The sequence below is a fragment of the Apodemus sylvaticus genome, chromosome 6, assembly GCF_947179515.1.
Source record: "Apodemus sylvaticus chromosome 6, mApoSyl1.1, whole genome shotgun sequence".
NCBI lineage: Eukaryota > Metazoa > Chordata > Mammalia > Rodentia > Muridae > Apodemus > Apodemus sylvaticus.
The window spans coordinates 491,873-507,573 of record NC_067477.1 but is presented as its reverse complement, the minus strand read 5'-3'; positions in this window follow the sequence as shown (position 1 = coordinate 507,573).

Genomic DNA, 15,701 nt, shown 5'->3' with positions numbered 1-15,701 from the left:
AAATGCACTAAACAAAGAAAGAATATTAAAGGCAGTAAGAAAAAAAGGCCAAGTAACATATAAAGGAGGAGCTATCAGAATTACACCAGACTACTCACCAGAGACCATGAAAGCTAGGAGATCCTGGGCAGATCTCATGCAGACTCTAAGAGAACACAAATGTCAGCCAAGACTACTACACCCAGCAAAACTCTCAATCACAATAGATGGAGAAACCAAGACATTCCATGACAAAACCAAATTTACACAATATCTTTCCAAAAACCCAGCTCTGCAAAGAATAATAGGAGGAAAACTCCAATACAAGGAGGGAAACTACACCCTGGAAAAAGTAAGATAGTAACCTTCCTTCATCAAACTCAAAAGAAGATAATCACTCAAATATAAAAATAACATCAAAAATGACAGGAAGTAATAATCTCTATTCCTTAATATCTCTTAACATCAATGGACTCAATTCCCCAATAAAAAGACATAGACTAACAGACTGGGTAAGGAAACAGGACCCTACATTTTGCTGCATACAGGAAACACACCTAAATGTCAAAGACAAAAACTACCTTAGAGTAAAAGGCTGGAAGACAATTTTACAAGCCAATGGTCTCAGGAACCGAGCCTGAGTAGCCATTCTAATATCAGATAAAATTGACTTTCAACCTAAAGTCATCAAAAGAGACACTGAGGGACACTTCTTGCTGGTCAAAGGAAAAATCCACCAAGAAGAACTTTCAATTCTGAACATCTATGCTCCAAAATACAAGGGTACCCTCATTCGTAAAAGAAACTTTACTAAAGTTCAAAGCACACATTGCACCTAACACAATAATTGTGGGGGACTTCAACACTCACTCTCCTCAATGGACAGATCAGGAAAACAGAAAGTAAACAGGGACACAGTAAAACTAATTGAAGCTTTGGACCAATTGGATTTGACTGATATGTTTAGAACATTTCACCCTAAGGCAAAAGAATATACCTTTTCTCAGCACCTCATGGTACCTTCTACAAAATCGACCATATAATTGGTCATATGACAGACCTCAACAAATACAAGAAGATCGAACTAATACCATGCCTCCTATCAGATCACGATAGTGTAAGAGTGGTTTTCAATAGCAACAAAAACAACAGAATGCCCACATACACATGGAGGCTGAACAATACTCTACTCAATGACACCTTGGCCAAAGAAGAAATAAAGAAAGAAATCAGAGACTTTTTAGAATTTAATGAAAATGAAGGCACAACATACCCAAATCTTTGGAACACAATGAAAGCAGTGCTAAGAGGAAAACTCATAGCCCTGAGTGCCTCCAAAAAGAAAATGGAGAGAGCATATACTAGCAGCTTAATGACACACCTGAAAGCCCTGGAACAAAAAGAAACTATTTCACCCAGGAGGAGTAGAAGACAGGAAATCATCAAACTCAGGGCTGAAATCAATCAAGTGGAAACAAAGAGAACCATACAAAGAATCAATGAGTCCAGGAGCTGGTTCTTTGAGAAAATCAACAAGATAGATAAACCCTTAGCCAGACTGACGAAAGGGCACAGAGAAAGTATCCAAATTATCAAACTTAGAAATGAAAAGGGGGATATTACAACAGAAACTGAGGAAATCCAAAAAGTCATCAGATCCTACTACAAAAGAATATATTCAACACAACTGGAGAATCTGGAGGAAATGGACAATTTCCTAGACAGATACCAAATACCAAAATTAAATCAGGACCAAATAGATCATCTAAACAGTCCCATAACCCCTAAAGAAATAGAAGGGGTCATAGAAAGTCTTCCAACGAAGAAAAGCACAGGACCAGATGGTTTCAGTGCAGAATTCTATCAGACTTTCAAAGAAGACCTAACACCAATACTCTTCAAACTATTCCACAAAATAGAAACAGAAGGAAACCTACCCAATTCCTGCTCTGAAGCCACAATTATGCTGATACCAAAACCACACAAAGATCCAACAAAGAAAGAAAACTTCAGACCGATCTTCCTTATGAACATCGACGCAAAAATACTCAATAAAATTCTTGCCAACTGAATCCAAGAACACATCAAAACGATCATCCACCATGATCAAGTAGGCTTTATCCCAGGGATGCAGAGTTGGTTCAATATATGGAAATCCATCAATGCAATCCACTACATAATCAAACTCAAAGAAAAAAACCACATGGTCATTTCATTGGATGCTGAAAAAGCATTTGACAAAATTCAGCATCCTTTCATGCTTAAAGTCTTGGAAAGAACAGGAATTCAAGGCCCATACCTAAACATCGTTAAAGCAATATACAGCAAACTAGTAGCCAGCATCAAACTAAATGGAGAGAAACTTGAAACAATCCCACTAAAATCAGGGACTAGACAGGGCTGTCCCCTTTCTCCTTATCTTTTCAATATTGTACTTGAGGTACTAGCTCGGGCAATTCGACAACATAAGGAGGTCAAAGGGATACAAATTGGAAAGGAAGAAGTCAAACTATCATTATTTGCAGATGACATGATAGTCTACCTAAGTGACCCAAAAAACTCCACTAGAGAACTCCTACAGCTGATAAACAACTTCTATAATCAGCAAAGTGGCAGATTATAAAATCAACTCAAGCAAATCAGTGGCCTTCCTATACTCAAAGGATAAGCAGGCTGAGAAAGAAATTAGGGAAATGACCCCCTTCACAATAGCCACAAATAGTATAAAGTATCTTGGGGTGCTCTTACCAAACATGTGAAAGATCTGTATGACAAGAACTTCAAGACCCTGAATAAGGAAATGGAAGAAGACCTCAAAAAATGGGAAAACCTCCCATGCTCATGGATCGGCAGGATCAATATAGTTAAAATGGCCATTTTGCCAAAAACAATCTACAGATTCAATGCAATACCCATCAAAATCCCAACTCAATTCTTCACAGAGTTAGAAAGAGCAATTATCAAATTCATCTGGAATAACAAAAAACCCAGGATAGCTAAAACTATTCTCAGCAACAAAAGAAATTCTGGGGGAATCAGTATCCCTGACCTCAAGCAATACTACAGAGCAATAGTGTTAAAAACTGCATGGTATTGGTACAGTGACAGGCAGGCAGGTCAATGGAAAAGGATTGAAGATCCACAAATGAACCCACACACCTATGGCCACTTGATTCTCGACAAAGAGGCTGAAAACATCCAATGGGAAAAAAGATAGCCTTTTCAACAAATGGTGCTGGTTCAGCTGGAGGTCAGAATGCAGAAGAATGCAAATTGATCCATCCTTGTCTCCTTGTACTAAGCTCAAATCCAAATGGATCAAGGACCTCCACATAAAGCCAGATACTCTGAAGCTAATAGAAAAGAAACTGGGGAAGACCCTTGAGGACATCGGTACAGGGAGAAAGTTTCTGAACAGAACACCAATAGCATATGCTCTAAGATCAAGAATTGACAAATGGGACCTCATAAAATTACAAAGTTTCTGTAAGGCAAAGGACACCATCAAACGGACAAATCAGCAACCAACAAATTGGAAAAAGATCTTCACCAATCCTACATCAGATAGAGGGCTAATATCCAATATATATAAAGAACTCAAGAAGTTAGACTCCAGAAAAACCAAACAACCCTATTCAAAAATGGGGTACAGCGTTAAACAAAGAATTCTCACCTGAAGAATTTCGGATGGCGGAGAAACATCTTAAAAAATGCTCAACTTCATTAGTCATTAGGGAAATGCAAATCAAAACAACCCTGACATTTCACCTTATACCAGTCAGAATGGCTAAGATTAAAAATTCAGGAGACAGCAGGTGTTGGCGAGGATGTGGAGAAAGAGGAACACTCCTCCACTGCTGCTGGGGTTGCAAATTGGTACAACCACTCTGGAAATCAGTCTGGTGGTTCCTCCGAAAACTGGGCACCTAACTTCCAGAAGATCCTGCTATACCACTCCTGGGCATATACCCAAAAGATTCCCCAGCATGTAATAAGGATACATGTTCTACTATGTTCATAGCAGCCCTATTTATAATTGCCAGAAGTTGGAAAAAACCCAGGTATCCCTCAACAGAAGAGAGGATGCAAAAAATGTGGTATATCTACACAATGGAGTACTATTCAGCCATTAGAAACAATGAATTCAAGAAATTCTTAGGCAAATGGATGGAGCTGGAGAACATCATACTAAGTGAGGTAACCCAGACTCAAAAGATGAATCATGGTATGCACTCATAAGTGGATATTAACCTAGAAAACTGGAATACCCAAAAAATAATCCACACATCAAATGAGGTACAAGAAGAACGGAGAAGTGGCCCCTTGTTCTGGAAAGACTCAGTGAAGCAGTATAGAACAAAATCAGAACAGGGAACTGGGAAGGGTTGGGTGGGAAAACAGGGGGAGGGAAGGAGACTGATGGGACTTTCGGGCAGTGGGGGTCCAGAAAAAGGGAAATCATTTGAAATGTAAATAAATATATCAATAAATTAAAAAAAAAGAATTCTCAGATAAGTTGCATGACATGAGACGTGAAACCATGAGAAGAGGGTTTCGTATTTCGTTTTCCTAGCTTTCAAATAAAATAAGAAAATGAGCTCTAGGGGAAAGAATATGCAAGCACTGTACTAGCAACAGGAGCAAAAAGAACAACTTGGTCCATATCAAGAATCAACTTAGTTAATGAATATTGCCAACTTATTAATGAGTAAATTTAAACTAATACTTGAATTTTTAAATTTCAGCAGAGTGGGCTATTCACAAATTTTGGGGGTAAATATTTCTGTATGTTTTAGTTTCCATTGTTTTCCTTTCCTTTTATTTTTCAAACAACAAAATAAAGTGCTGAGGGTCACTCCAGGATCCACAGTAACAAATCTAAAATATGTCAGCAGGAAACTTAATGGAGTTAGAAATGAGAGCCAGAGGGTACAGAAATCATATCCTTAGCTCCCTTGTCCCCTGCCTTTTGTGCTGTGTATATTAGAGAAGGTTAAATAGAAGTAATGAATTTTAAGTTTGAGACAATCTTAATTTAGATCTGAGAAGCAAAAAGTCTTGTCCTGTATGTGAGGACCTTGGCTAGGAGCCAGTAAGTACTCATCTTGAACAGCTGAGTAAGTGCTTCTTTTTTCTATGAACTTTCCCAGTGTTGCCTCACAGGCACCAAATCTCTCAGGTCAGGTTCCAGGGATCTAGTCAGCCCCTATATCTTGGAGCCTGAAAAGTTATTCAAATTAGCCTACTGACAGAATGCCTGGAAATTCTAGCTTAACTCTACCTTACTTGTCATATCTATACAGAGCTACTTAGTTCTGATTCTTAGATACTGTAGGTAGCTCCAATTTGCTTTCATCCTTGTCATTTGTCTTACAACGTTGTCTTACAATGTCTAGAATTTACTTAATTAGTTCAGTGGAAGACATTGTTTCAGAAGCTATTGGGAACACATCTTTTATCTAGTCATATAGGAACAAGCCCAGCAACTCTGGCATTCCATTCTACATCAACTGGATCATAAGCTCTAGTGTGAAATGAATGGTATGTTCAGTGATTCCAATGCTCAAATTGATGTAGAAGTTATAAACTAATGATAGAAAAGGTATATTAAAATGTTGGTTTATCTGCACATACTTTAATTCCAGGAGGAATTGGAAGATCTAGTTACATCATGTTACACTGAACTTTTTTTATTTCAGTCTTGGCATCCTTGTTTATAATAGCTTGCTAGAATAATACAATAATTAAATCTGAGTTTTATTAAAGCTGTCCAGCAAAATAGCGTATGCTTAAAAATAGAACAATAATTGTTTAGAGAGGAAACTACTCCATAAAATGTGTATATTAAATACTAAAAGAGGAAGACACAAATTTTAAAAATTAAAGAGTAAAATCCTTCATTGCCTGGAGGTATAGAATGAGCATACATTTAGCCAATGTGTCCTGTAAAAATTGCAGCTATTAAAGCATTTAATCTAAATGATTATTCATGAACCAGATGCCTCTGTGATATAAACATTCATTCACTCTGTAAGTGTTCACTGAAAACCCACCTATGATTCATTTTAGTATCTTTCTGTGCAGAATGATGGCTTCCTGCCTGCTGGCTGGCTTCTCAGTGACAATATAGGAGTTGGTGTTGACTCAGGTCATTTTTGATGCTTTCACAACAAATCTTTTCTTTCAAATGCTCTCATAATTTTCTCTTTTTCAAAGTATTCCCAGTCCCATAATTTAAAAAATAAATCATGGGGCTCTTCCCCGAGTGCACATGGAGCAGGCCTTGGCTGGAGGAGCTGGGTCTGCTGTAACCAGGTCTAGGCAAGCCAAGCCTTCGGTTATCACAGGGCACAAGTTGGATCCTGCCAATAAAGAGAACCATGAGCCCCATCGAAAGGCTGGAAGGGTGCAGAGACTGAACTGGTCAGAATTTTGCCTGTAGCTGGAGATGAGAAGTTCAAGAGGCTGTCAAGTCATGCTCAAAAGAGGGCAGCCAAGAGGATGGCAGGGTCTGTTGAAGTCCCTAAGCCAAATAAGTCTCTGGGATCAAAATATTGCCTGGAGAGTTATCCAAAGGAGCAGGTCAGGCTAGAGGTAAGAAGCTCCCAGCACCAATTCAAAACAGTGATGGGAACGAAGAGGAAGTCTGAGAAAGATGGTGTGGTGACACAGGGGGACCTTTGGGGCTCTGAGGACAGTAATGAAGATATGGTATATCACTATGGAGCTGACCAACACATTGAAAATCTGTCGCCAAGACCTTGCTCAGGCTCTGATCAATCATGGGGTTAATCTGGATCCACTGGGAAAGTGGTCGAAGTCTGGATTTATGCTATATGATTCTTCAGTGCCTATGGGCATTACTCCTGAGTATCTAGCTGCACACTATATGCCACAGAGTGCTACGAGTATGCTACCTGCCATGACCCTGGCACCTCAAGAGCATGAGTGAATCTTAGACATGTGTTGTGCTCCTGGAGGGAAGACCAACTACATAGCTCATCTGATGAAGAACACAGGTGTAATCCTTGCCAATGATACCAATGCAGAGCAGCTCAAGAATATCTTGGGCAACCTGTACCAGTTGGGAGTCACCAACAACCATCATCAGCCACTATGATGGGCGCTGGTTAGATTTCTTGTTTTGGTCAACTCAACCTTAGTTAGAGTCATATATTAAGAGGGAGCCTCAATTGCAAAAAAATGTCTCCATCATATTGGTCTATAGGAAAGTCAGTGACACATTTCTTGATCAATGATTAATGTAGGATAGCTCAAGCCAGCCCTATGCAGGGGTGTGCCTGGTCTGTGTCTAGAAGCAATATGAGCAAGTAAGTCAGTAAGCCCATTCCTCCATGGCCTCTGCTTTCATTCTTGTCTCCAGGTTCCTGCCTTACCTGAGTTTCTGCCATGGATTCCCTCAGTGATGGAGTATGATCAGGCCATGTAAGTCACATAAACCCTTGTATCCCTAAGTTGCATTTGGCCATGGTGTTTATCACAGAAGTAGAAGGAAAACTAAGATAATGTTCATTGATTGTATATATTGAACACAAAATTAGTATATTTGTGTGCAATTTTTATTTTTAGCATGCCACATAGATGTGTTTACACATTACATTAAGTGAAATGGCACATATAAAACAATTTTGAAAACTTAATTGTTTTCATATATGTTTATGTGTCCATGTCACATATATGTGTGTGCCCACAGAGGTCAGAAGAATGTTTTGGATCCCCTAGAACTGGAGTTACAGGTGGTGTTAGCAACTCAACATGGATGTGGGGACCCAAACCTGTGTGCTGTGGAAGACAGCAAATGTTATTAGCCACTGAGCCACTTAATTTTTAAACTTTTAATCACAACAGGTCATAAGCCTCATCTAAAATAAGTTATGTTTGTATAAAAATCCAGCTTCTTTCTAACTAGCCTTCTGTGACCAGCCTCATGACACATAGACCTTGCAGGATGCTGCTGCACCTTACCTCTACAGGTATAAAAATTACCAGAATGAGCTTGCCAGTTGTACCCTCTGAGCCCAGCTCTCACTGTGGGAAGCACAATGAAGAGCTCTATTCTGTGTGTAAAGCAGTCAGCAATACAGTGATGCTGGCAAGGGCTGCTTTTCATTATTGCAATTGGACTTCTCTCAGGCTTATCAATGGTAGTCCAACCTTGAGTCACATTTCTATTCTAATTTTAGCCCAGCAAAGACAAATCAATTTTATTCTTCCCTCTAAAATTCTGTTCTGGGATCCAGCAGATTTTAAGCAAATATGCTCAGTCTTCCTGGCCTGCCCGAACAAGAATATGTGCTGAAGAACTTTTTTTTCCTCAAGGATCCAGGCTATTATGAAAATCTTGGAAACATTTTTGTTTTACTCATATTACAAGTGCTGTAGTTTAAGGATCACAACTGTATTTGCACCTTAGATCTCAATGTGGGTGTTGAGAAAGTGTGCATTTACCCAAGATCCCTTTTGCTGTTCTCATAAAAACAGAATTGGAGTATACACCAACTATGAAGTTTTTACCTCCCTGCACCCCCATAAGACAAAGATTTCTGTTTCAAAGTTTCCTCTTTCATAAGAGCTTATGAGTTCATAATGACTCTTAGAGAAAAGGGTTCCCACTCAAGTTAAGTGCATTCTGTCACACAGTAGATTATCATGTGTCTTTCAATGAGACATCTATTGTGCTCTCTCATGGTTAAGGTGATGAAACATGGAAGGAAGAAGCTGATTGATATTACTACTGCATATTCAATAAAAAACTGCATGTGCATATCAGAGAGAAACACATCATGAGGTACTCTCAATACCCATTCGAAACTACTTATTTAAACAGCCCTTCAATCATGACTTTAGTCCTGTCTCAGATAACAATTAAAATAACTCCAGCCAATTATCCTATGTCCCTTGCATCTGGGTTGATGTCCTTGAAGATAGTGACTTTTCAATACAGTAATTAAATCTTAATCTTCAGTGCTATCATGGAGGAAAGACAGGAGGAGAGCAGAATTGGAAGAAAGTACATTCTTTAGAATCTAAGCATGTTTCTTTTTGTGACAAACTAGGAGAACCTTAGTTTACCCAGCAAGCAAGCCCACACAGATATGATGTCAGTGTGGTGCAGGTTCCTGACTTACAGACATTAATTACTAATTCCTCCTTACTGTGTAAATCTAATAACTTAGCACAATGAATATGTATAATTATGAAAATAATTATTTTAAAGTAATAAATCAGTAATGGCAATAGACACACAGGATGAAATATTCAAAAAGAGAGGGACATTTCTCAGAAGGATGAAAAAGGTCTTGTTTCTGGGAGAAAATTATCATCTCTGGTTTTTGTTGTGATGCATATCTAAAGTAGATGTCACTGCAAGAAGGCACTTAAATGAATAAAGACTAGGAAAGATAGCTCCAGAACCCTGAAGCTGACATTGTTTATTTTGAGTACATTCCTTTCTGAAGATATGGTTAAAATATTCATGTTATAAAGTCATAAAGGAAAAGTGAAAAGGAGATAGCTGATAACTTATACATATATGAATGTCAGCTGGGGGAACAGAAGGTTGGAGCCTATCGCAAGAGAGGCCCAGCACACTCAAGAAGCCTCATCCCATGTGACTGAGCAAGATATCAATTCAGAAGGTATATCTTTTTCAAAATTAGGTTTCAAAACAGAAATATCAGTCAAAAGAACATGTTATGAGGCACATTAGGATGCTTTTGAGAGTAGGTTTATTATTGCCAGAAAAATATCACATGGCATTTAGTAAACTGCCCTGGGCACTATGGATTACTTCTGCCTTGAAGAATCTCCTTAGTTCCACCTTCTACTTTTTGTTTTCACCTCTTGAATGCCTTTTTTTTTTAAAAGAATAGAAATCATCTGTAAATCATAAAACATATTAATTTTCATTTTTGCACTGGCGTATTTGTGCCATTTAAGAAATGTAGTGATCAGTTATGATTTTCTGTAGGGATTTCTATCTGTTGAAAGAAGAGTTTTGAGGGGGAATGAGGGGACAAGACCTATACTTATCTCTGGGTATGAGGATACATATTAAAGAAGTGGTTAGGATTTATGCTAGTGCAAGTTGAAAGTTCTCCAAGATATGTATGTTCACTAGCCCCAGATAGTTGGCTAAATTTCCAGTACCAAGCACAGTTTTCCTATTTTTCTGTGGTTCTTAAGTTCACGTAGATACCTGTTGGTTATCACCAAAGTGTATGTACCACCATTTTATCCTCATGATTATCATGCCATGCTAGTCATTGTTGTGATTCATAGATGTCAAAGTTAGGCAGGACTGCTTGTAGCTTCCCTCTTTTGGAAGCTTGCTTAGAGCTTTCTAAAACCATGAAAACTAGTCCTTAGGGAGGAATCATTATGTCATTTCCAACTCAGGGGTTTCTGAAGTGCATGGTGTATTCAGCAATAGGGATGTACCTTAGCACTCTGAGAACAACCAAGGGCAACAACAATAGACAATTTGAGGATCTCAAAATTGGACAAATCCTGGCCAAAAACTGAAAAAAAATAACTGCTCATTGTTAATGTTAGGGGTTTTGGTAGATAATCGATGGATGGCTTTTAAAGAGAACATGGTCATGCAAGATGGGAAATTTTCCCTAAACTATATATATGTGTTTATTCACAGACTTATATGAATTATCTGTAATTTTAGATAGCCAGATGATAACTTGATTCCTATGACTTTTGCAGGCATTCTTACTGTTACTCTTACTTCCCTCCAATTTTTCTTATTTCCCCCTCCCATGAAATTGTGTGTACTCACTATTCCCCTTTCTCTCTTCATCCTCTACCCTAATGATTCCTTTCCTCATTCCTGCAGTTCTTCCATGTTATATATTCACATGTGAAGATTTAGAGCTAGGAACAACAGTTGAGGTAGAACATGACATAGCTTTGCATGACTCCATTATGGCAGTTGTTCATTAACTAATTTAAAAAACTATATCAAGCAGCATATTACTTGTTTGTTAACATGCTAAAATACTTTTATGTATTCAATATTACTCATTCCATTGCTTATTTGTGGTGCCTTTGTTTTAGTCTTGATATTTTCTATTCTGTGGCTTTGCCAACTTTATCAGTCATTCTAGGACCAGTATTTGGCTTTATTACTCATTTATACCCTGGAAATTAGTTTTCTTATTTTACTAAATTTTCTCTCATGATTTTTGTTTTATTCTTTGTATCTTTTGGAAGGGGAGCCTTTTCTACTGACTTTTGAATAATATGTTGCAATGTATATGTTTTACTTTAATATGTAAACATATATTTGTATTAGTTAAATTCTGATAAGAAAATATACTCTGTATGTTAATATTAAAAATATTATTGATTTAATTTATTGGATTTAAGGGCCAGTACACAAGGTGGAACACATGCCTGACCCTGTTTGTGTGGCCAAGAGCCCAAGACCATATAGACCATTAACCTGGGGGAAAACAAAACTGTACAGAGCTATATTGGGGTATCATGGCCACATGGTAGAAACTTGACATTAGCCAAGGACAATTCCTGGCTTTGGGCAGAAATCTGACATTAGGGCATAATAGGGAAGTAGGTTACAGCAGGAATTTTTATCCTTGGGTGGAGTGCTCAGAGTGAACTTGAAATTGGTCAAGGTGAACTTCTCCTAGCCTTGGTTGAGCAGGGAATCCCATGCTAGTCAGGATGCTGCTCCACCTAGGGTGGAGAAGCTCAGAGTGAAGGTTAAGCTCATTGTTCTTCCAGGTCTGCGAATTCCTGAACTAAGCAGGTGACCTACCCAGCTGCCTGAGCAGTTGAGTCAGGAGAGGCCAGCTGACTTTGCCAGAACTCAGCCCGGGAGTCTGGGGGGAGGGGCTTGCCCAAACTGTTAAAAGGTCTGACTACCATTAAATAATTGTCCTGGCCTCTTTCTTTTCTCCCCTTTCCCATACATCCCTCAGCTTTTGTTCCAGCAACCCAGTTTGTAGTAGCTGCAGGCAGCTACAGAATACAACAGACAAAATAATGTTCTACTAAAGGAAAAAGCAACTAAATGACCCTTATCGACATTCTGAATAGTGTAGCTACCATCCTGAATCTGGGAAACTATAATTATGTTACTTTCCAGGAAAAAAGAGATTTTACATATAAGATTATTTAAGACTCTTGAGATGGATTAAAAATATATTCTGATGTGCACATGACAATACACCTTCTATATACCCAAAATGTGAAGGTAGGAAAATCAGAAACTAAATGGGAATTGAAGATATTATGCTGTTGGTCCAGGCCAAAAGCCAAGGAATACTAGTAACCTATAGCATCAGGCAAAGGCTTCCTTACAGGGCCCTCTGAGGAATGCAGAACTATAGACACTGTGTGGAAAATAACTTAGGATATTTAGGATTTTTCTAAGTTTGAAAACTTCAGAATAATATAATTGTACTGTTCTGTATTTGAGGAGGTTTTTTTTATAGAAACAACTGGTAATAAATACAGTATTGCTTTAATCACCATGTCTGTCCTCTTGTCAGCTTGTTGATTTTTAGCTCACAGAGATCTTGGTCAGAATTGTGACTCCAACACTACAAGATGAATTTGTTTTTAGTGGTTAAATCTGAGGTAAGGTACTGCAGTATGTTGGAAAATAAAGCTGTATTTTATCTTGTTATCCAGGAATTTGATGTTATAACTATTTTACCATGAATTCTATTTGTAGTATTCTATGGATGCTATTTATTGTATATAGTGTACTGTGAATACTATTTGATGTTGTGCCAATTTGCCATGGGTTCTCATTGACAATAAATGAAGCAGACAGAAAAATTGAATGAACGAGGATGGATTCTTCTGAGTGAATCCTTCTTTTTTGTTTTTATGCTAGTATTCTGCCTATCAGGTTAGTGATATAAGCTGCAAAATGTTAACTAGTCTTGTTTTTCCTATGTGGAACTTCAATGTAATATTAAAAGGCAAAATTATAAAACATGTTACAAATTTATTGGTTTTTTTTTTTTCATGAGATAAGGCAGCTTCCATTGACAAAATAGAGCTCCCGATGATAGTACAGGAAAAAAACAGAGAACAAGAAAAATAATACTTTTATCAAATATTATTTATGTACTTACTTACCTGCCACTAATAACTAAAATTCTACAACAGAATTGGAACTAGAAAAAAATAGCTTTATATCATATTTCATAGACCATATTCATTGCCTACATTTAGTCCTTCCTCATCTTCATATATTTAGCTTTTTTTGTTCTGTTTTCTTCATGTTATATTGTACCCATATATACAGTTATCTGCATATATATGTTTATTATTGACAAAATTCCACATGTGAGAGAGAACATGCCAAGAGTAGTATTCTGTGCATGCCTCTTGTACCCAAATACAAACCAGTGTTGCTATAATACCTAAAACAGTTAAAGACACAAGAAAACTGATCTATAGATCAATATCCCTAATGAACATAGAACAAAATTCTCAAAAAAAAAATACATACAACCCAAATACAGGAACATATCAGAAAGATCATTAACCATAACCAACCTGGACTTAACTTAGAGGTTAAGGGATGGCTCAACTTATGTAAATCAATAAAAGTAATTAATCATATACTAGATTTAAGGTCCAAAATCTCACCACCATCTCAATAGAGGCAGGGAAGTATCTGACAAAAATGCAACGTTCAATCCTGATAGAAGTTACAGAGATTGAAAGTTGAAGAGATATAACAGAAATATAATAAAAGCTGCCTATAATAAAGTCATAGCCAACATTATCCAACATGTGGGAAATATTGGACCGATTTAATTAAATTCAGGAACAAGACAGACTGGCACTGTCTCCACTTCTATTCAATAAAGTATTTGCAGTCTTATCTAGCTCAATAATATAAGGTAAGGAAATAAAGGGGCTACAAATAGGAAAAGAAGTCAACTATTCTTATTTGTGAATGATATGATTCTATATATAAGAGACACTAAGGACTCCAAAACTTTTAATGATAATAAACACTTTTACTGAAGTGGGAGGAAACAACGTTAACATACAAAATTAGTAGCTGTTTCTGTATACCAATGACAAATACACAAAGAAAGAAGCAGTTTCTTTGACAATAATTTCAAAAACAAAACCCCTCAGATCAAACCTAACCAAGAAGGGCTTCTGAATGCAAATTTTAATATTCTGAAGAAATAAATTGAGAAAGACAGTAGCAAGATAGTAAAAATGATCATTTAACCAAAAGGAATTGATAGATCCCATGAAATCCCAATAAAAGTCTCATTTTTCACAGAAATATAAAATGTAACCATAAAATTCACATGAAAACACATAAACCTCATATATCCAAGGGAATGTTCAACAAAAAGAATAATGCTGGAGACATTATCATATGGAATCTTGTTGTACTTCACACACATGCACACACACACACACACACACACAAGCAAAACAACAACACTACAGCAGAGTACTAGTACAGAGACATGTAAATATACAGAAGAGAAAGTCACCTGGAAAGGAAGGATCTCCCAGCTTGATTTCTCTATGACAGACAAGCTATGTGGTATCATTAGTATTATTCTTTCAGTGGTCACTGTGTGTTTTAGGATATACACCGTGACATCCACACTCACCTTAAACTGATGCTTTATCTCCTCTTGTATATTTAATAACACCATAATCAGCTCCATGTGCTCTCCATGTTTTTCTTTGTGCATTGCTAATCTACCTATTTTTCTATGTGTGTCATAAACCCCACTAGTTGCTATAAGTGAATTATTGATGTTTACAGTCAAAAAATACAGTTTAAACAGTAGTTTAAATTTCCTTTATCTTACTTTTTCTGGTACACATTTTCATTTCTGGAGTTCCTCTTCTTCTGTTAAACCATTTTCCATTACTTTAAAGATATCATTTCAGTATTTCTTACAATATATATGTTAGCAAAAAAAAAAAAAAATCTAGTGGTTCTTCTTAGATTAAAAATTAGAAGACAAATGAAAAGTTTTAAGTAACTTCATTGCTTCCAATGATTCTACCTTGAACATTGCAATGAAATTAAGATTGAACATAGTGGACACAGCTTGCTCCGGTGGGTCGGCACCACAGAGCTTAGGTTCCAGTCAGGAGGCCACTGGCAGGAGCCTTCAGATCTGTGCTTCGGGATCCAGAACAGCCTGGGCTACAACACCACACCTCCAGGTCCTGCAAGAGACCAGAGGGGCATCCGGGAGGACAGCTGGGAGGAGTCAGTGAGTCCCGCAGGCCCTGGACAGGAGCCTTCAGGTGTCTGCTTCAGGATCTGAACAGCCTGGGCCACAGCACCCTGTCTCCAGGCAGTGCAGGAGGTCAGCTGTGCACCAGAGGCCAGCTGGGAAGAGGCAGCTTGCACTGGTGAGTCCAGCATTGACAAGACCAACTAACAACAGTGAGAACTAGATGGCAAAAGGCAAACGCAGGAACATCACTAACAGAAATCAAGGCAATATGGCAATATCTAAACCCAATTATCCTTTAACAGCATGTCCTGGATACCCCATCACACCAGAAAAACAAGATTTCACTGGTCATGATGCTGGTACAGTAACACATGAAGGACATACTTAAAGAAATTCAGGAGAAAATGGATCAAAAGTTAGCAGCCCTTACAAGGGAAACACAAAAATCATTGAAAGAAATTCAGGAGAATACAAAAGCCA